Source organism: Hyperolius riggenbachi, chromosome 10 (assembly GCF_040937935.1).
Source record: "Hyperolius riggenbachi isolate aHypRig1 chromosome 10, aHypRig1.pri, whole genome shotgun sequence".
Taxonomy (NCBI): Eukaryota; Metazoa; Chordata; class Amphibia; order Anura; family Hyperoliidae; genus Hyperolius; species Hyperolius riggenbachi.
The window spans coordinates 72,317,449-72,338,968 of NC_090655.1; the positions used below are offsets into that span (position 1 = coordinate 72,317,449).

Below are 21,520 nucleotides of genomic sequence, written 5' to 3' on the forward strand. Positions count from 1 at the left end.
ACGCAGCTAGCACTTTGCTAGCTGCGTGTAACTTCCGCTCGCCGCCGATCCGCCGCTACCCGCCGTGCCGCGCAGCCCCCCCTCCCCGACCCCTTGCGCAGCCTGGCCAATCAGTGCCAGGCAGCGCTGAGGGGTGGATCGGAACTCCCTCTGACGTCACGACGTCCATGACGTCGGTGACGTCATCCCGCCCCGTCGCCATGGCGACCGGGGAAGCCCAGCAGGAAATCCCGTTCTGAACGGGATTTAATCCCATTCTGAACGGGATTTCCTGCTTACTCTGATCGCCAAAGGCGATCGGAGTGGGTGGGGGGATGCCGCTGCGCTGCGGCTATCATGTAGCGAGCCCTGGGCTCGCTACATGATTTAAAAAATAAAAAATTTAAAAAAATAGTGCTGCGCCACCTCCTGGGCGATGTAATTGTATCGCCCAGAGGGTTAAAAGTAAATGAATATTTCAGCCTCCATATTCTTCTAATTTCAAGTGTACTTTAAGTCAGCTGGATAACTTACTGGTTAAGGCGCTTGCTTTTGATGTAGGAATTGAGCCTTTGGCCAAGGTTCGATACCCAGCTCAAACCAGTATGTAAATAGTAAGGAGTGTCTGGGCAAGGCTCCCTAATGATTCTGGTCGCTGGTGGAGCGCACCCTAAGTGGCTGCCGCTCTGAAGTGCTTTGAGTCCGCCATGAGAAAAGGGCAATTTATTTACTTATTTTTATTTATTATATTTATAAAGCACCAACATATTACGCAGCACTGTAATATAAATGTTATGTGTCTTGTCTTTAACGGGGTTTATGCAAGCAGCCTAACGCGAATAGCGCAATTCACATTATGTACACAGCCAGGACTAGAGTCTGAAAAAGGCCTACTGGCCAGACGCTTAGCCCCTTTTATTAGTTTGGCAATAAATGGTCCTGATTCAAAACTTCTTACTTTAACTGATAGCTAACATGGTTCAATACCAGCATTGTGAAGTTGGAGTCTGAGTCAGAGCAAATTTTTGGGTACCTGGAGTCGGAGGTTTCATAAACTGAGGAGTCGAAGCTTGATGATTTCTTTGTACCACCTCGACAGCCCACAGAAGTATTACACTAAAGAGTCAGTCGAGGAGTCTGAGCAATTTTGGGTACCTGGAGTCGGTGGTTTCTTAAACTGAGAGCCGGATGATTTTTGTACCAACTCCACAGCCCTGTTCAATACTCTGTCATACAAATAAGCACATTGTATGTATAGGTTGACTTGTGCTATTTGTTGTATACATGGGTTTTCAATAGGAAAAAATGAATTGGCATTCAGACTTGCATGTTGATGATTTTTTTCACGCTGCATGTTTAAATGCAAACCATGCTGCCTTGTTACATGTTCTTTGCAAGCAAAAACACAAACATGCACACAGACTAGTAGAGAGAGCACATGGATCAATGCAAACGCACATTGTAGTGTGAAAGAGCCCTACATGCTAGATGTTTAACTCTGACTGTAGAAATCGCTGACACTTTCAAATGGTTGTTTCCAGAGGAGGGAGTTGTCTAATATTTTACGAACGCTAAAAAGCATAGATGGAAAATGCCTTTTTATCTGTTTTTCGAATGTATTGTTCTTATCTTGCAAATGCCTATGACTAACTCAAATGGGATGAGCCTACACTTGCAGCAATCTGAAGCCAGTATGATCTGTGCCAGAACGTGCTTCATGGATGACCTTTGTTTTTCCTGGAAGTACAGTATAATCTTGTTACAGTAAAAGCTGCTATAGTAAACTAAATGTCCTGGTCAAGCATCATAAGTATTAAGGCCTGGTATAGGAAACCTGGATAATAGAACTTGGGTTATAGTGAACCTGTTTTTGGCCCCTGTATCCGCTGCAAAGAAGACAGGCACATGGCATGCTTCATTTGTCAATCGGAGACCCATAAGCCGTGGTCGGTCTGTATCAGAATCTTTTTTTTTATTTTGCCAAGTACAAAGGGGGGTTTGTACCCGGAATTGGTTGCACATAAAGGTTCTGAATGGAGGGGGGGGGGGGGGGGGATAATGTTTGAAAGCCAAGAGCCGAGGCTGCCATACTATGTTGCCACCAGTCTGTCATCCCTAAGGGGGAGGGGACAGATGGCTCAACAGTGATGATCCAGTTCTGAGGATCCCTATTTCTGACATCTGGCAATGCTGGCCAAGGTGTTCCAGTTCAAAAGGTTCAGTAGTGTTCATTTCTGTGGTGGGTCCAGACTCCTGGGCAGCATTCGGCAGGGCCCTTCAAAATAATCTGGCTGTTACAGAAATGTCCAGTTGTGGCGGCCCTTACTGCTGGCTGGTATCATGAAGGTGCTGACCCAAAGTTGTCCTTGCTGTGGTGGAGCAGCCGATGGATGGAGACGGCGTCCAGCAAGGCCAAAGGTGTCCCGATCTGTGCTATGCCTTCCAACCTCAGTGGAGCCTTGCCCTCCTGGGTAGCAGCGGTGGACTCCACTTGACCTGTACCTACACAGACAATGGAGCAAGGCAGCAGCAAGGACGAAAAAACTCCAAGTCCCGAATTCCTCACGACCCGCACCAGCAACCAGGCTACACTGGACCACACTGCACATTCACAGGGGGAAAAAACAAGGTAAATTGGTTGGGAAAAGGGAAGAAAAACAAGAAAGGGCCAGAATCCTGTGGCCATGACTGCCAGTTAAGACACCATCTTCCTGAACAGCAGTTACATTTAGTTTGGCAGCCACTTGTAGTCTGCTTACTATCTGCAAGCTGCTCTGGGCCCATGTGGATTACCTCAGAAGCATCGACTGGTGCATGGGCTACAGACAGCAAGCTGTATCTGCTGGTGAGACCCATGCTTCCTGTGTAAGCTGCTGCCTGATTACAGAGGGCATTGCCTATCTGTGACTTGCTTGTGCATGGCTGCAACGCTACTATATCATTCATGCTGCAGACATGTGGGCAGAGGAGCACACTATCAGTACTTACCTGCACTAACTGGGGAGACCTATGCTTCATTTGCAAGCTATTGCATGCTTAGTGCATGCAAATCCCTGCATATTGAGCGCTGTGAATTTTGATCTAACTTACACTTTGTGCTCACTTGCTGAATCATTGAAAAGCAAAAAATGACTTACAATTTTGACTGAATTAACCTGCCTGGCGGTAAGCCTGTGCTGAGCACGGGCTATGCCGCCGGGAGGCACCGCTCAGGCCCCGCTGGGCCGATCTGCATATTTTTTATTTTTGCTACACGCAGCTAGCACTTTGCTAGCTGCGTGTAGCATCCGATCGCCGCCGCTATTCCTTGTGCCGCGGCCGCCCCCCCCCCAGACCCCGAGCGCTGCCTGGCCAATCAGTGCCAGGCAGCGCTGTGGGGTGGATGGGAGTCCCCTTTGACGTCACGACGTCGATGACGTCATCCCGGCCTTCGCCATGGCGACGGGGGAAGCCCTCCAGGAGATCCCCAGGGGCCGGGGGGATGCCACTGAGCAGCGGCTATCATGTAGCGAGACTTTGCCTCGCTACATGGTAAAAAAAAAATTAAATTAAAAAACACTACTTTGCTGCCCCCTGGCGGATTTTTTTAAACCGCCAGGAGGGTTAAGATGCAGAACGTGGATATACTTTAAGCTGGAGTTAGACAATTTCTGATATAGTAAACTGCTTGGCCCAGTCCCTTGGAGTTTACTATAATGTGGTTCTACTGTATTATAATTTAGGCACGTACTACTGTGTACTAGAATGTATACACTGATCAGCTAAACATTTTAACCATCAATTTATGCAGAAATTATGAGACCTGATTCGTGGAAACTTTTTCCAAATTTAAATAAAACCAAACTTTAAAAGCACTGGCTTAACATTGTGTTGGACCTCCCTTGTGCAGCTTTGACTTATCAAGGAGCCACAAATCTTCTGAAGGAGTCGTGTTATATCTGGCATCAGGGCTAGCAGAAGATCATTTCAGTCCTGTAAGTTGTAAGGTGAGGCCTTGATAGATGAGATTTATGTTTCCCATAGATGCATGATAGGACTGAGCTACAGAATTTTTAACATAGGATTTATCATGGGTAATCTGGTCTGCAGCTACACGGTGATGTAACAGTGATACATTGTTCTGAAACCTTTCACATGCCTCTACTGAGTTTTCCATTAAATTCTGCTGCATTGGCTCCTCAGTGTGTATAGAGTAGTTTGCCTTTACTCTGTGTGTGCATCAACAAGACTTGGGACATACGTTTGTAAGAGGCGCCTGTTAAAGGGGTTCTGTGGGGGCTGCTGCAGATAAACAGACACTTACCTTGGGCTTTTATCAGCCCCCTGTAGCTGTCGTGTTCCACGCCGTCCTCCAATCTGCCGTTCCCCGCCACCGCCACACAGACGAATAATGCGCGCTCCCGTTCGCATCATCGGGAGCTTACTGCGCAGACGCAGTGCAAAGTTTTCTTGTACTGCGCCTGCGCAGTAAGCTTCCGATGACGCGGGAGCGAGCAGGCCTGCGGCTCCAGCCACGCAGCCGCAGTTGGATGCTTGACGCGCTACACCGGGGCCGGCGGCAGAGAACGACAGATCGGAGGAGGACGGCGTGGGACATTACTGCTATAGGTAAGTGTCTGTTTTTCAGGGCTGTGGAGTCGGTCCAAAAATCCACCGACTCCGACTCCTCAGTTTAGGATTCCACCGACTCCGACTCCTCGACTCTGACTCCTCTAATTTGCATATTACAATTTTGTTGATTAAAAGTATGTAACATGAAATTCGTCTCTTAACTGCCAACGCTTAGGAATTTTACAAGACAACTGAAGTGAGAAGGATATGTAGACTACTATATTTATTCCCTTTAGACTAAAACTAGTCCTTGGTAAGAGTACTTGTAAAAGGTACAAACCGGAACAAAGAACATCTATCAGGCCCTAGGCAATGTAAGTGTGGGTACATGTAAGAATGATGTGCAGGTACTCTGCAGGGGAATGAGGAGATTCTTCCTCTATTACACATTCTTCATGCACAATCTGAACAAGGTTTATGGGTGACAGACAACACCTCTGTTCAATGTGCACAGCATTCTCAGTGGATTCCCTGCAGCTCTGTGGGGAGTGCATATGTAGAGTATAGTACTACTGTGTAACAAAGTAAACCTGAGACAGATGAAATTAAAGTTTTATACATACCTCGGGCTTCCTCCAGCCGCCTTCAGGATAATCAGTCCCTCGTTGTCCTCCTCCACCACCTGGATCTTCTGCTATAAGTCCAGGTACTTGAGCCAGTCGGGCGTAGTGCCCATGCACATACTCCGCCGCCAGGAGCATACTACACCTGTGCAGCACTATTGCGCAGGTGCAGAGTGTTCCTGGCTGTGGGAGCGGCATGCGGCCGGACAGCGCTCACTGGCTGAATTACCAGGACTCATAGCAGAAGATCCGGGTGGTGGAGGACAGCGAGGGACTGATTAGCCTGAAGGGGGCTGGAAGAAGCCCCAGGTATGTATAAAACTTTACTTTTCATCCGTCTCAGGTACCCTTTAATTTGTAGTCACCAAACCAAATTTTAACAACATATCAAATTATTTGATGTCATCAGCAAAGGGAGTGCATACATTTGCATAAATCAGCATCAGTGCAGAATTATTTCCATCTCATTGACCATCTCTATTAGTGACACAGCTACACATCAGGCTTTATTCTTACAGCATAGATGTTATTTAGTATATATAAGAGATTCCTGTGTACACATCATATATACAGTCACAATCATATATGTAGATCTGACCTTAAAAATACGGGGACTGCTTTATTGAAGCAGCACAAGTAACTAATTTTGATTGGTTTCATTTTTGTGGACTAAGCACAGCTATTACTGTATATATACTGTATATATACATTATTTTTAATGACTATTATCTGAGAAATAGAACATTTTATCATATTTTCTATTTTAATTACAGTTACAAATTCATTAGGAGTCGGAGTCGGTGCATTTTTTCCCGACTCCGACTCCAGGCACCCAAAATTGCCCGACTCCACGACTCCGACTCCACAGCCCTGCTGTTTTTATCTGTAGCAGCCCCCACAGAACCCCTTTAATGTGAATGTTTGATAATGCCAGCTGGAGGAATATCTGGAATGTGCTGGTACCAATACTCTACTGGCGGCTTTTGCATGCCTAAATTCTTAACCCCTTACAGTGAGTAAAAGGACCACTGCCTAGTTCTATGCAGGAATAGCTCTGTACTTACACAAGTTTATCTCATCATGTCAGTTCAGACATCATTTAAAGAGGACCTGTAGTGAAAATAGCATAATGTATTAAATTTTTTTTTTTTTTTTTTTTTTTTTTACAATAGTCCTATAGAAATTTAGTCAGTGTTTGCCAATTGTAAAATCTTTCCTCTCCCCAATCTGAAATGTATCACTGGTGGTGACTTCTTTAGTCCAGCCAGTTTATCTTGGTGGAGTGTTTGTTACTGAGAGTTTTATGCACAACGGTAGATGCTGCTTGCTTAACAGTTGGAAAAAAAACATTATTTCCCACAATGCAACGAGGTTCACAAACAACAAACTGTGAGGATTATGATCATGACATCAGTTTTCAGATTTTAGCTCTGCATTTAATACCATAATTCCATCACTGCTGCACAGCAAGCTCCTCCCAGCTACACATACCTGAATCCATCTGCAAGTGGATAACCGATTTCTTAACCCACAGGAGACAGCATGTTAGACTTGGGAAACACACATCAAGCTCTCTGACAGTCAGTACTGGTGCACCCCAGGGTTGTGTGCTTTCCCCACTGCTCTACTCACTGTACACCAATGACTGCATCTCCACAGATCCATCTGTTAAGGTTCTGAAGTTTGCAGATGAAACAACAGTAGTTGGTCTCCTACAAAACGGGGACGAGTCTGCATACAGTATACAGGCATGTAGTGGGACAGCTTTCCTCCTGGTGCTGCAGCAACAACTTGGAACTAAATGCTCTCAAAACCATGGAGCTAATAGACTTCAGGAGATTTCCCCGCCCAGCACCTCCTATTAACCATAAATGGATCCACAATAACCCAGGTAGTCATTCAAGTTTCTTGGGTCCATGATTTCAAACAACCTAAAATGGGACAACAATACTGCCACTATTGTCAAGAAAGCACAACAGAGGATGTACCATCTACGGCAGCTGAAATAGTTTGGCCTACCTCAAAATCTAATGGTGCAGTTGTATACTGCAATCCTCGAATGCACCATGACATCTATGACTGTATGGTTCAGCTCCTGCTCAGCATTAGAAAAGGGGAGGCTGCAGCGCATCATCCGAACAGCGGAAAGGATAATTAGCTGTAGCTTACCTTCCCTGCAGGATCTTTACGCTAGCAGGTGCAGAAAGAGAGCAACCAAGATTGCCTCTGAACCCTCTCACCCAGCTCACTCCATCTTCCAGCGCATGCCTTTCAGGAGTAAGATTCCGGTCAATCGCTACCAAAACCTCCAGACACAGGAACAGCTTTTTTCCTCAAGCGGTGGCCATACTTAAAGTGTAACCGTCGGGCATAAAATCAAAAATCAATTCTTTATTGTTAACTGGTAAACAAGTAATATGGATGCTAACCGGGAAATCCAAAAGTTAAAATCTCTATTACTTTTCTTGTTTAAAAATGATCATTCCCCAGTTTGCCTGACTCTTATTTGGTACATTGCCGCACAAAGGAAGTTGCAGGGCATGCTGGGTTGTCTTTTTTTTGCTTCTATACATTATTTAAGTCTGAGGGGAAATAAAGAAAAAAAAAAAAAAAAAAGACAACCCAGCATGCCCTGCAACTTCCTTTGCGCAACAACGTACCAAATAAGAGTCAGGTAAACTGGGGAATGATCATTTACCAGATAAAAATAAAGAATTGATTTTTGATTTTATGCCCGACAGTTACACTTTAAAGAGAACCTGTACTGAGTAAAATTATTTAAAATAAACACATGAGGTAACTTCAAATGAACATTACATAGTTACCTTGCCATCAGTTCCTCTCAGAAGCGCACCATTTTCTTCTAAGGCCACATACACACATCAGACCATAGTCTTTTGAAAATGAAAGATCACAGACCAATGTTACCCCCTTCATGTAGTATGAGAGCCATACCTTCACAGTCTGATCTATGGAGCTGAACTCCCCATCAGAAAAAAATCTTTGCAAGATGCTGCACACATAGATGCTGTACGGACACAAAAGATCAGTATCTGCAAAAGATCTGTTCCTGCCAAAGATCCGTTCCTGCAAATTGCATTCATAGTCTGAGATCTGCAGATCATCATACACACCTTGTTTAACTGACATTCATCTGCAGATCAGACAATCATCTGCAGATCTGAAAATCCATCCTGGTGGATCTGATCTGCAGATGAATGTCTGTTAAACAAGGTGTGTATGATGATCTGAAGATATCATAGACTATGAATGCATTTTGCAGGAACGGATCTTTTGCAGATACCGATCTGTTGCATGTGTGCAGCATCTTTGTGTGCAGCATCTTGCAACGACTTCTGTCTGATGGGAAGTTCAGCTCCATAGAATAGACTGTGTAGGTATAGCTCTCATACTACATGGAATGGGGTAAAATTGGTCTGTGATCTTTCATTTTCCAAAGACTATGGTCTGATGTGTGTATGAGCCTTAACAGTGATCCTTTCCAGTTCTAACAACATTTTGTCAGAACTGAAATATATCAGTTGCTGTCAGTTACAGCTGAGAGGAGAACTGATGTGTCCATGTTTCCCTATGGCTCAAGTGGGCGATGGTACAGTTTTTTTTTTCATCAACCAAAAGTGTTTGAGAAAAGAATATTACAATATAAAATACAAATGTACATGAAAGGAGAAAATATTGGACATTGTATGAAGGCAACCAGAGGGTATTTTACAGACTAAGTCATCAACACATTGAACAGGTATGTACTAGGTGGACTTGTACAACAGGGATATGAATTCTTGCGCCAAAACAAGGTTATAAGTAATAGAAACAAAAGCAGGTAAAAGACAATAGATTGGGTGGGTTTAGTGATTTAACCATTTATCCCATACTTGATTAAATTTATTTGGGCATTTTCTATGGGCATAAATCAGTTTCTTATAAGGCAAATGTTTACGCACTCTAGTTTTCCAAGCTTCAAGGGTAGGAAGGATAGGAGATAGCCACCTGAAGGTAATACATTGCTTGGCAGCGAATAGGGATTCCATGATCAGAATTTGTCAAATTTAGGGATGTCTTCATGTAGAAGATTAAGGATGCATGTCCTGATATCTAGGTCCACTGGAGATCCCATCAAGTCATGTAAGAAGTCAGTGACTTGTTTCCAAAAATCAGCAATGAGTGGGCATTGCTAAATCAGGTGGAGAAAAGAAGGGTTGTGGGCTGAACATTTGGGGCATGTGGCGGATGCCGAGGGGGAGAATTTAATCAGTTGGGACGGGATCAGGTAGCTTTGATGTAGGGTATAGATTTGTGTGAGTCGCTCGCTAACGCATGGAGAGACCATTTTGGGGTGGAGAGGCAATCCTCCCATTCCTCCTCATCCAGTTGGACTCCCAATTGGGTCCATTTGGACAGGGAGTTCTGAGTTGTAGGGGTAGACTGGTGTTCCAGAAGCATCGAGTATACTATCCCTATATGGTGCTTCATTGGGCCCTCTGTAAGGGTCTCCATAATAATGGAAACATTAGTGTGGGGCAGGCCCAGGGGGAACTGAGCTTTGAGGGCATGTTGAAGTTGTAAATACATAAATTTGAATATTGGTGGAAGGTCAAACTGTTTTTGGAGAGTATGGAATGGTATCAGGTTAGCATTATGGATAACTTGGCCAAGATATATAATACCATTAGTTGACCAGAGATTGATATTGTCAATGTGGATCAGTTCAGGTAACTGGGGATTGTGCCAGAGGGGGGTGTAGAATTCTTTATTTGAGGAGGGGATTATTTTATTTGCCGCCCGCCATACCCTAGAAGCTTGAAGAAGGATAGAGTTGTTGGGAGAGTTACCAGTTAGGTTACCTAAGAGGTCAGGGGATTGAAGAGAGTTGGACACAAACCAGTGTGCCAGTTGTTCCAATTGAGAGGCAATGTAGTAAAGGTAGGGATCTGGAAGGGCTAAGCCCCCAGAGGAAGTAGGACAATGCAGTATATTGAACTTGAGCCTCGCCCTGGACCTACCCCAAACCAGTGAGAGGAACATGGATCTAAGTTTTTTGAAAAAGGATTGGAGGATATAAATTGGGGAGTTATGTATAATGTAGAGTATTTTGGGGAAGAGAACCATCTTGTTCAGATTAACACGTCCCGACACTGAGAGAGGGAGTTTGGTCCAGGCCGAGGCTTTGGCCTGAGTAAGGGATAGGAGAGGGGCAACATTATTTTGATAGTACATTTGAGGATCCAGGGTTACAATCACCCCAAGGTAAGTAAAGGGGGTAACAATTCGTAAAGGACATGGTAGGGGGGATGTGGAAACCACCGGATCATCTAGTCCTAAGATAACAGATTTGCTCCAGTTCACGGAAAGCCCGGAGTAGCATCCCATCTCGCTTATTAGGTCAAATGCAACTTGGAGGGATTCATTAGGATCTGCAAGGAACAGAATGGTGTCATCTGCATATTGGCTTATTTTTTCTTCTATATTACCTATGCGTAGGCCTTTGATTCTTCTATCCGCCCTAATTTTACAAGCTAGTGGTTCTGCAGAAAGGGCATATAGTAGCGGGGATAGGGGGCAGCCCTGCCTAGTTCCTCTATTAATTAAAAAGGGGTTAGAAAAGGTTGAGTTTGAGCAAACTTGGGCCATTGGTTGATTATAAAGAACGCTGACCCATTTAATGAAGTTTTCCCCAAACCCAAATCGGGCCAGTGTGGCTAGAAGAAAAGGCCATTCAACAGCATCAAATGCTTTGGCGGCATCAAGAGATACCACCACTCTTTGACCTTTATTTGTATGGGAGGCTTGAAGATTGGCGAACAAGCGCCTAATATTCAAGGAGGTCTTTTTTCCTGGCATAAAACCTGTTTGATCATTATGGATGAGAGTAAGTATTACTTGGTTCAGCCGGTTAGCCAGGATTTTTGCTAATATTTTAACATCTTGTGGTAATAGGGAAATGGGTCTAAAAGAATCACAAAGTGTAGAATCCTTGCCGGGTTTAGGTAGGAGAATAATTAATGCAGTACGCATAGAAGTGGGGAGCAAGCCTTCTTTAAAGGCGTGGTCAAAGGTTTGGAGTAACGAGGGTGCTAAGATGTCCGCAAATCGTTTATATATTTCGCCTGGAAGGCCATCAAGGCCAGAGGCCTTGCCATTGGGGAGAGAATGAATTGCGATCTCTATGTCTTCTAGTGTAATGGGGCCCTCTAGCATTTCTCTGTGTTCTGGAGCAAGTTTAGGGAGGTTAATTTCAGACAGGAAAATTTCAGCATCAGATTGATTAAAGGGAGATTTAGAAGCATACAGGTCCTTAAAATCTTCAGCAAATCTATCATTTATAGCAGAGGAACCGGTGAGGAGAATGCCAGAGGAATCCCTGATGGCCGGAATAGAGCTCAAGGAGCTTCTATCCCGAGCCATCCTGGCAAGAATTGTACCAGTTTTCTCACCTTGTTCGTAGAAAGATTGTTTATAAAAGAAATTCTTAGCGTGGACTTTTTCAGTGAGTATATCAGCTAACTGGGTTTGTGCCCGTTTCCAAGCATCAAAGTTCACCCCAGAGGGATCTGCCAGGTAGTTTTGCTCCAAGATAGGTATCTGACGTTGGAGGGAGGAAATAGATGAGTTAGTTTCTTTTTTGAGATGTGATACCGCACTAATAAGACCCCTCAGGTGGGCTTTAAAACAGTCCCAGGTGAGAGAACGGTTCACAGTATCCCGGTGTATATGGAAGAAGGTTTGTAGTTTATCAACCAGCCATTCCTCGGAGGTGAACGAGAGCCAGAAGGGGTTAAACTTCCATAGGAAGTGTTTGGGGGTGTCATACCATTGGATGAATACATAGATTGGGGAATGATCAGAGGTAATGCTGGGTAGGGAACCTATGGAGCCCACTAGGGGGAGCACATTAGCTGATACTAAAAAGTAGTCTAGTCTTGACAGAACATTATAGGAGGTGGAAAAACATGTAAATTGGTTTGAGGAGGGATTAAAGTATCTCCAGGCATCGTATAGAGGAATTTCAGATAGGAGGTTGGGGAATGGAGTGTTCTTTGAAGGGGCTGGTGGGAATTTGTCTAAAGCAGGATCACATAATGAGTTAAAGTCTCCCATCCAGATGTTGGGGCAGGAGGGTACTGTCGAGACAAAGTGGATGCCTTCTCTGAGTAAAACAGAGGAGTATGGAGGAGGGATGTAAAAAGCCAATATATTTATAAGCTTATTATCCAGAAGGCCATGAGTAAATACATATCTTCCATACTGGTCTGTCTTAACCTTAATTGGGTGGAATGAAAGAGAGCGGTTAAACAGTAGAGAGACTCCACGGGAGTATTGTGAGAAAGATGAGTGGTAGGCTTTTCCCACCCAGCCTCTCTCCAAAGCCTTAACCTTGTTTCCTGTTATATGGGTTTCTAGGAGGGCCAATATATCAGGTTTTTGTTTTCGCATAAAGCTCATAACCAGGGAGCGCTTAATTTGGTCATTTAGACCACGAACATTCCAGCATACTATTTTAATACTTCTATCACTAGTTGCCATTCAAATACCAGAGGGAGATTTTGAAAGGTAGGATACAAAAGACCAAGCATATACAATACAATAGGCAGTAGGTACACATGAGGTTAATGAAAGTAACATAGTATAACACGGCTGTCAACATGGCAGCCATTCCCAAAAGAACACCCTGTTCCACAGCAACCAGCATGTGGAACTTTATACCCAACAATATAACAGAGAAGGAAGGAAGATAAACGAGCTGGAGCCAAAAGCCAGTCAGACTCGTTTATTTACACTGAGGTCTTGATTATAAGTACCAGAGTATATAAATTCTTATTTTGGTGGGGTAGTGGCGGAACACTGCGGGAGAGACCCGTCCAGGTAGGGTACAGCAGCTGTTTAGCTTCAACTAGGGTGACATGTGTAGGGAGGGGAAAGTACGAGGGATTTCCCTGCAGTAACTCTCGTTGAGGTGAAGTACAGAATATAGTCCGGTTATAAATGAGGGGGTACACAAGGATATGGACGCCATGTTGGAGACTTGCTTCTGAAGAAAATAAAAGGTAGGCAATAGGCATGTTCCTGGAGTTAGGTAACGGCAAAGGTCACCGGTCCAAAAAACTTATAGGCTCAGGATGCAGCTGGAGCCTAGTAAAGGTAGCAAATTGACACTAGTGCGAACTCTCTATATATAAGGTATTGAAGTTTTAGTCCATTTATAATAAAAGTCCAGAAGAGAGCTGGTGACTGTAGACCGCAGCCTTGCGCGGGCAGAGTAACATCAAACACGGCAGTCTACCGCAGCAGATAGAGCAACACGAGCCGATAGCCCATATGTCACGAGAAATGAACCTTCACCTTGGTGAGACCGTGAACACAGTGCAATGTAGGATAATGAGGATACTTTAGGATAACTCAGCAGACCTTAACATTGGCACGATGGTGTTGTTTCCCCCCCCTCCCCCCCCCCCCCCCCGAAGAAGAGATGAGTAGAATAGTCTCACAGAAACAGGGTCTGCTGGCTGCTAGGTAGGGAAGAGTGTATTTGGCGCCCAAACCGGCATGGAGGACTGTAGAAAGACATGTGGCAGTAGGGGTTGCAAAGCAGAGAGAGGTTTAACACATCACATGTGGGTCAAGGGCAATAAGGATCCGCAAGAGTGGGGATGGTGTTACAGTACCTTAGTGCGGCGGTGAAGCCGGGTCACGATACCTCGGGCGGTTTTCAAGCCAACAGATTATTTCTTCTGGTTCAGAGAAAAAGTGAACTTTACCGTTATCGGTGATCTGAAGCTTTGCAGGGTATAACATGGCGTAGGGGAGCTGAGCATCTCTCAGCTTCCTCTTTGCTGTGGCGAATTTTGCGCGCTGCTTCTGGACTTCTACCGAAAAATCAGGGTAGAAGGAGATCTTAGTATTTTCATAGGTAATCGACTCTTTGACTCTTGCAGCTCTCAGTACCGCGTCCCTGTCGCGGTAGTTCAGTAATTTAAAGATGAAAGTGCGCGGTGGAGCACCTGGAGGGGGAATCTTGGGGGATATTCTGTGGGCCCGTTCAATAATAAAGGCCTTTGAGAAAGTATCTTCTCCAAAGAGGGATGTTAGGAGTGCTTCAGTAAACTTCTCGGGGTCGTTTCCCTCTGCCTTTTCAGGGAGGCCCACGATGCGTAGGTTTGAGCGGCGCTGCCTGTTTTCTTGGTCCTCCTGTCGATCCATAACTGATTTCAGGCCTTTCTGGGAGCAGCCCATCTCCACCTGCAGCGGTCTGACGGGGTCTTCCAGGGCACTGATTCTACCTTCGGCATCGGAAACTTTGCTTTTCAGATTGCGGAGGTCCTGCCGCAGAAAAGAGACATCCGTTTTCACCTCGTCCAGGGTGGAGGTGATTTGGGAGAGGCTTGACTGACAGGCTGTGATTGCTTTTAGCACTTGGGTCAGTGTCGGGCGCTTCTGCTTAACTGAGGAAACCATCGTCATCGTCTGAGGCAGGTTGTAACGCCGAGTCGGCGCCATCTTGGTCCTCATGGCGAAATTTTTGTAGCTTCTGGAGAGCTTCCGATGGCCGGGAGGTAGCCATGCTGCGGTCCTGTAGGGTCAGGGGAGCTTACTGAGTGCAGAGCAACCAAGGAAGAAAGAATCCGCCGCTGTTAAATTGGGTTTCAGGATATTGGTGGACAGGAGCTCTATCGCAGCACGTCCTCACGCCATTAGGTTCAGGCCACGCCCCCCGATGGTACAGTTTAACACTGTGCTGACCAGGAAGCTGTTAGGGGTAATAGCCATTTTCAAAATAGAGGACGGAGAATTCCATTGATCACAGTGGACAAACAGGACGCAGGAGAGGAAAAATAGATTGAGGAGTAGACTACACAGGAGGTAAGTATGACTTGTGTATGTTTATTTTGTCTTTTAATTTTCAGTTCAGGTTTTCTTTAATGCTGAACCACGTTAGAGCTGCTAGGACTTGAACGTAATCAGCACAGAACTGAAAATGAACAATTCACACATTGCTTACTGCCACTGTACTCACATACTGTCCTTGACTTGTAATATACACACTGTCTGTCCTTGTATTGTTTTTTGTTTGTGTTTGTTAAGCAACTGCCAAGACAAATTCCTTGTAAGTGCAAACTTACTAGGCGAAAATAAATTGATTATGATATCGCACTGTGGGAGGGGTTTCACCACAATGGGCATGATTCACAAAGCCTTTTCACTTGTTTTCATCTGTTTTCACTTTATCTATGTTACATTTTAAAGCTTCCAAAGAGCATAAATATAATCTAATTAAGGTAAGAAAAGTAATATTGAAATGAGGTTAATCACAAACAAGTTACTTTGAGTGATTATAAATAAGTCATTTATGAGAAGTTTTGTGAATAGAGCCCATTATCAGGAAATGTAATTAGGGAAACTGGTATCAGCTACTGATTAGAATGAAGTTCAATCCTTTGATAAAGTTCCTCTTTAAAGTCCAGATTCACAGCATTTTAAATGAATTTACCAAAATATGTTTGTGCATAATACAAGTTTTGTAAATAGCATTGCAGACTTACCAAGAATGAGATCTTCTGTATTTTGCACAAACTATAGCTTTTTATTTTCTTGCATTTAATTATTTTTTGCAAAACTGTTTATTCATACAGCTGAATCGATACAGGACAAAACTTTGCTTTGATAATTATTGCACACACATTCAAATTTTAGGCTTCTCGCAAAGTCCCCAGTGTGTATTTAAAACCTGTGCGAGCTTCTCATCGCCCTGCTCTGCATCCACTTTTGCCTGCAATAAGATTTTTTTCTACCTCCTTTATTTAACCCTTTCATAAAAGCATTGAGAGTTTGGAAATGCTTACAGGACACCTGAACTTAGTGATATGGAGGCTGACATATTTTTTTCCTGCATGTTAATTCCTGCTGATCCTCTGTCTCTAAAGGCTCATACACACATCAGACCATAGTCTTTGGAAAATGAAAGATCACAGACCAATTCTACCACCTTCCATGTAGTATGAGAGCCATGCCTACACAGTCTATTCTATGGAGCTGAACTCCCCATCAGACAGAAATCTTTGCAAGATGCTGCACACAAAGATGCTGTAGACATTCAAAAGATCAGTATCTGCAAAAGATCTGTTCCTGCCAAAGATCCGTTCCTGAAAAATGCATTTATAGTCTATGATATCTGCAGATCATCATACACCCCTTGTTTAACAGACATTCATCTGCAGATCAGATTCACTAGGATGGATTTTCAGATCTGCAGATGATTGTCTGATCTGCAGATGAATGTCAGTTAAAGGTGTGTATGATGATCTGCAGATCTTTTGTGTCTGTACAGCATCTGTGTGTGCAGCATCTTGCAAAGATTTTTTTCTGATGGGGAGTTCAGCTCCATAGAATAGACTGTGTAGGTATGGCTCTCATACTACATGGAAGGGGGTAAACTTGGTCTGTGATCTTTCATTTTCAAAAGACTATGGTCTGATGTGTGTATGTGGCCTAATACTCTTAGCCATAGACCCTGAACAAGCATGCTGATCAGATGTTTCTGACTGAAGTCAGACTGGATTTGCTGCATGCTTGTTTCAGATGTGTAATTCAGACACTACTGCAGCCAAAGAGATCAGCAGGACAGCCAGGCAACTGGTCATTTTTAAAAGGGAATAAATAGGGCAGCCACCATATCCCTCTCAATTCAGTTGTACTTGGTAAGGGTCAGGTGACCTGGGGTCACTAGGATAGACTGGCTTGTGCCCTCCTTCCCAGTAGTCGTGATCACTAAAAATCCAAATAATTTCCACTTGCTTTCAAATTTCATTTAAATGTTATGCAGCTTGAACTTGGACCTGTTCAAAAAATTGTAGAAATTGTCAGGAAGTTATATTTATTCTAAATGCAAGGAGAATTATTTGCATCTGATTTGATCTGGGCAGCACGGTGGCATAGTGGTTAGCACTCTAGTCTTGTAGCGCTGGGTCCCCGGGGTCGAATCCCAGCCAGGTCAACATCTGCAAGGAGTTTGTATGTCCTCCCGGTGTTTGTGTGGGTTTACTCTGGGCATTTATGTTTCCTCCCACATCCCAAAAACATACAAAAAAGTTAATTGGCTTCCCCCTAAATTAGCCCTAGCCTACGATACATACACTACACGATACATACATAGACATGACTAAGGTAGGGATTCGTTTGTGAGCTTCTCTGATGGACAGTTAAGTGACAAGACAATATATACTTTGTACAGCGCTGCTTAAAATGTCGGCGCTACATAAGTAGTACATAAAAATAATAATGATTCTACTCCTTCCAGACTACCTCATGTTAGTAATGATGGGATAGTGCAGCGATCTGCACACTTGGCTCTCCAGCTGTTAAGAAACTACAAGTCCCACAATGCATTTGCCTTTATGAATCTGTGGCTGTCAGACTCCTGCAATGCATTGTGGGACTTGTAGTTCCTTAAGAGCTGGAAAGCCAAGTTTGCAGATCACTGCGATAGTGAGAGAAGAGTGGACAGCAACTGGGGTGCTCAGCATTGCAGTAGAATTTTGCTGGCATCGTAATGGGAGGTGGTACTGTAGAATCCATCCAGCTGAAGTACTTCCAGTATATTTATTGTAAAAATTACACTCATTCAATGTTCAACACGGTTATGCTGGGAATACACTACACAATTTTGTGTTAGATGGTTCGATAGTTTCTGACATGTCCGATCTTATTTTCGATCGTTTTTCTGATCGAATGGAAATAGATAGGAAAAGATAACATAATAGAATCGGAAATCGATCGGAAAATTAAATCAGAAATTGATTGGACAGAAAATCGACAGAAAAAAATGCATCGTGTGTACCCAGCATTATGCATTGATTAGCGTAAATGTTCTATTTCTATTCATTATAGATAGAATGGCTAAACTAGGGCAAAATAATGGTTATAAAATAATTGAATTTCATAATATAGAATTGATCAAGCAATCCTTGCAGTTTTATGCATGCTGTAATTAATACATTTCAGTAACTATTCTTGGGTGCATAAAATAACATTTGAAAGCATTCCCTGTTTATTTTTCTGCAGAGTAAGTAGTACAAGCTTACTTCTCTCTGGAAAATCGGCAAATGTAATCCATGTAGGCCAGGAGACACTCCCCTGCCTGTGTCTTCACTCTGCCCCTCCTCCTTTTCTGCTGAAGTTACTCAGCTGTTGCCAGGGCGATGTATCTATTCAGGTCAGGCAGGAGGGAGCATAATGAAAACACAGGCTGAAAAATCACTGGACATTGCAGCGATTTTCCCATGATCGCGTTTAGCGCTTCTATAGCACTGAAACGCGATCGCCGGGAAATCGGCTGAAAATGGTGCAGGATACGCGTTTGGCGATTTGTGTTAATCGCCGGCGATTAACGCAAATCGCCCAAGTAAGAACGGAGCCACACGGTATCGTAGCACTAGCACTTTCAAAAGCGCTACTAGCGCTTGAGCATTTTTCTGGCGATTTCGATTTTTTGTGTGAATGGGCCCTGAGTGTCTCCTGGCCGGAACTGATTACATTTGCCGATTAGCCAGAGATGAGCAAGCTTCTACTGCTCTCTGGAGGGAAAATAAACATTTTTACACACGGAATGGTTGGGAATGCTTTCAAATGTTCTTTTACGTATCTAAGAGGGGTTTTTAGTTTTTTGGAAGTATAATTCCACTTTAAAGTTTTTTTTAGTGTAACACTAATTGATTTATAGAGTAGATATACGGTAAATAAAGTTCACAAAAATGTTTGTAAAAGTTTTGAGTGTTTCAGAATGAAATGTGAAGGGTTGGATAAATAGATAATAATTCAGGCATATGTGGCATTTGGTCACCTGCTGTGATGGTCTGATGATTTCCAGTTACTAGCTGTGTGGTGCTGCTGTGTGAAATGGTCTCCTGGCTGGTCATCTCAGCTGTGTCCATGAATAATGAATTGGATAAGATTTTCCAGTCCGTTAGACTCCTTGCTTCTGACACCGGTTTCACGGTCTCTTCCAGCTTGTAGCTTTTAGGAGAAGCATGGCTGTAAATGCAATAATGAGCTAGTAGTACATTATTTTAATTAGGATTAGTATCGCAAAGACAGTGGTCTAAGATACCAGTCAATTTCAAAGATGTCAGGGAAAATTCTAACTCATCGCATTCATGTTTGGAAAGTTTTCTACAACTACTCAGGTCATTGGCCGTAAAAGAAAGTGTTAAATGGTACTATGTTATGAAGAAGACCTGGAGGCGTCCTTAAAGTGACACTGAAGCGGAAAAAAACCCCTCATGATATAATGAATTGATTGTGTAATACAGATAATTAATAGAACATTAGTAGCAAAGAAAATAGTGTCATATTTTTATTTTCATGTATATAGCTTTTTTATAAGATTGCATCATCCAATATAATAATATGCAAGTGTCCCTGCGGATGCCCGCACATGTTCAAAAAACAGACCTAGAGCCCATTTTTAAATGGGCTTGGGTCTGCTAGTTCTCTAATAATTGCAGTTTCCACACTACACTCTGCATTTTAAATGATTTCACAGAGCAGGCTATTGACTCTTTGAAGTTTTCTCTGCAGAAAAGCCATAAACAAATAAACTATGAGGCCTGGGGCACACCAGAGGAGTTTTTCTGAGTGTTTTGAGTTTTTAAATCTGCTGCTAATGTTATCCTATGTGTCTGTGCACACTGGAGCAATGAGGTTTTGTAAAAAAAACCCATAGCATTACATTGGGAAGAGCTTTTAGAGGTTTCAAAAGCTCTTCCCAATGTAATGCTATGGGTTTTTTTTTTTTTACAAAACCTCATTGCTCCAGTGTGCACAGACACATAGGATAACATTAGCAGCAGATTTAAAAACTCAAAACGCTCAGAAAAACTCCTCTGGTGTGCACCAGGCCTGAGAGACAATTGAGATAAGAGCTTAAAAAGACAGTGCTGACCACGACTTTGCAGAGCTCGCATAAACTCTTCGTAGGCGAACACAGGGAGGGATTACAGCTGCCCAGAATCCCCCATCAGAGAGGTGCAGTGTCTGGGGACAGGCACAAGTTGAGACACCATAATATCTGCAAGCATCCTGCAGCTCACAGCACTGCCGCCTTTCTTTCCCTGCTATAGTTGACTTTGGACGTAACAGCAGCGGGTGTACAGAGCATGGAGCAGCTCTGGGGAGTTTAACAGAGTCAGGTATGAGCACAACCCTGTGCCCTGCTGTGTGAATGCTTTACTTTCCTCCTTCATTAGCAATGTTGACTTTCCTCATTATTATCTATATCCAAACTGCTCCTGATCGATCCCGTTGTCATTCGGTCAGACAGGAAATTTCTTTGTGTACCCAGCATGATGTCCTATCCTACCATATTATTATACTGTATTGTGCATGGCTGAGGGAATCCCCCCTCCCCCCCTTGAAAATCCTGGGTTTTCTTCGGCTCTTATAGATAACTTGTTTCTTAAAGGGGTCCATACACTTGTCAATTTCAGCCATCGATTCATAGAATCGATCAATCAGAAATCGGTTCTTTCAAATTGTCCGATTTGTGGACGATTTTGATGGATTTGATCTATCTGACAGGATGGAAGATTTAGGTCGATCTGCTGGCAGCAGATCAATGGCCTATAGAGTTGCATTGGATGTAATGGTGCAGTAATGCATTTAGATAGATGTCCAATAGATTTCATTCTGAAATCTATTGGAAATCTGTTCCTAGTGTGTGGCGCACATCAAATACAGAGATGTGAAAAGCTATTTGCCCCTTTCCTGATTTCTTATTCTTTTGCATGTTTGTCACACTTAAATGTTTCAGCTCATCAAAAACCGTTAACTATTAGTCAAAGATAACATAATTGAACACAAAATGCTTTTCCCGCCGATATACGGCCGATTCGATCACAGTGATCAAATCGGCTGTGAAATCGCAGCGCACACCGCTGACAGAACGATTGATTTCGATTCGTTCCCGTCGAGCCGTTTGTGCGGAAGATTTTTCTTGATCGCTGGCGGGTCGGGAGTGCGTCGATAGCGGCGTTCGAATGCCCGGCGACCGACGCAATACAGCGGGTATACATTACCTGTTCCGGCCGGCACAAGTCCCCTGGTCTTCTTTCTGCGCTGGGTTCCGGACCGGCTGCAGCTACACAGAACTTCCTGTCCCGGCAGGAAGTTTAAACAGTAGAGCGCCCTCTACTGTTTAAACTTCCCCTGGACAGGAAGTGTAGTAGCTGCAGGAACGGTCTGGAGCCCGGAGCGGAGAAGAAGACAGCGGGGACCAGGGGACTTGCGCCGGCCGGAACAGGTAATGTATGCAGGGGGGCGGGGGCGGCGGCAGCTCCACAGATTGTGATCGGTTTCAG

The 21,520-nt window shown here is 43.8% G+C and overlaps 1 protein-coding gene and 1 long non-coding RNA gene across 2 annotated transcripts in view; one reads left to right on the plus strand and one right to left on the minus strand.

Moving 5' to 3' along the window:
• The window catches only part of PLCE1 (phospholipase C epsilon 1), a 465,913-nt gene that overhangs the window by 20,589 nt on the left and 423,804 nt on the right, over positions 1 to 21,520 (plus strand).
• Positions 1,999 to 18,324, minus strand: LOC137534191 (uncharacterized). Its single transcript, XR_011024326.1, has 3 exons — positions 18,248 to 18,324; positions 6,218 to 6,263; positions 1,999 to 2,580 (listed from the first exon to the last, which is right to left on the minus strand). It is a non-coding gene; the product is annotated as an uncharacterized lncRNA (long non-coding RNA).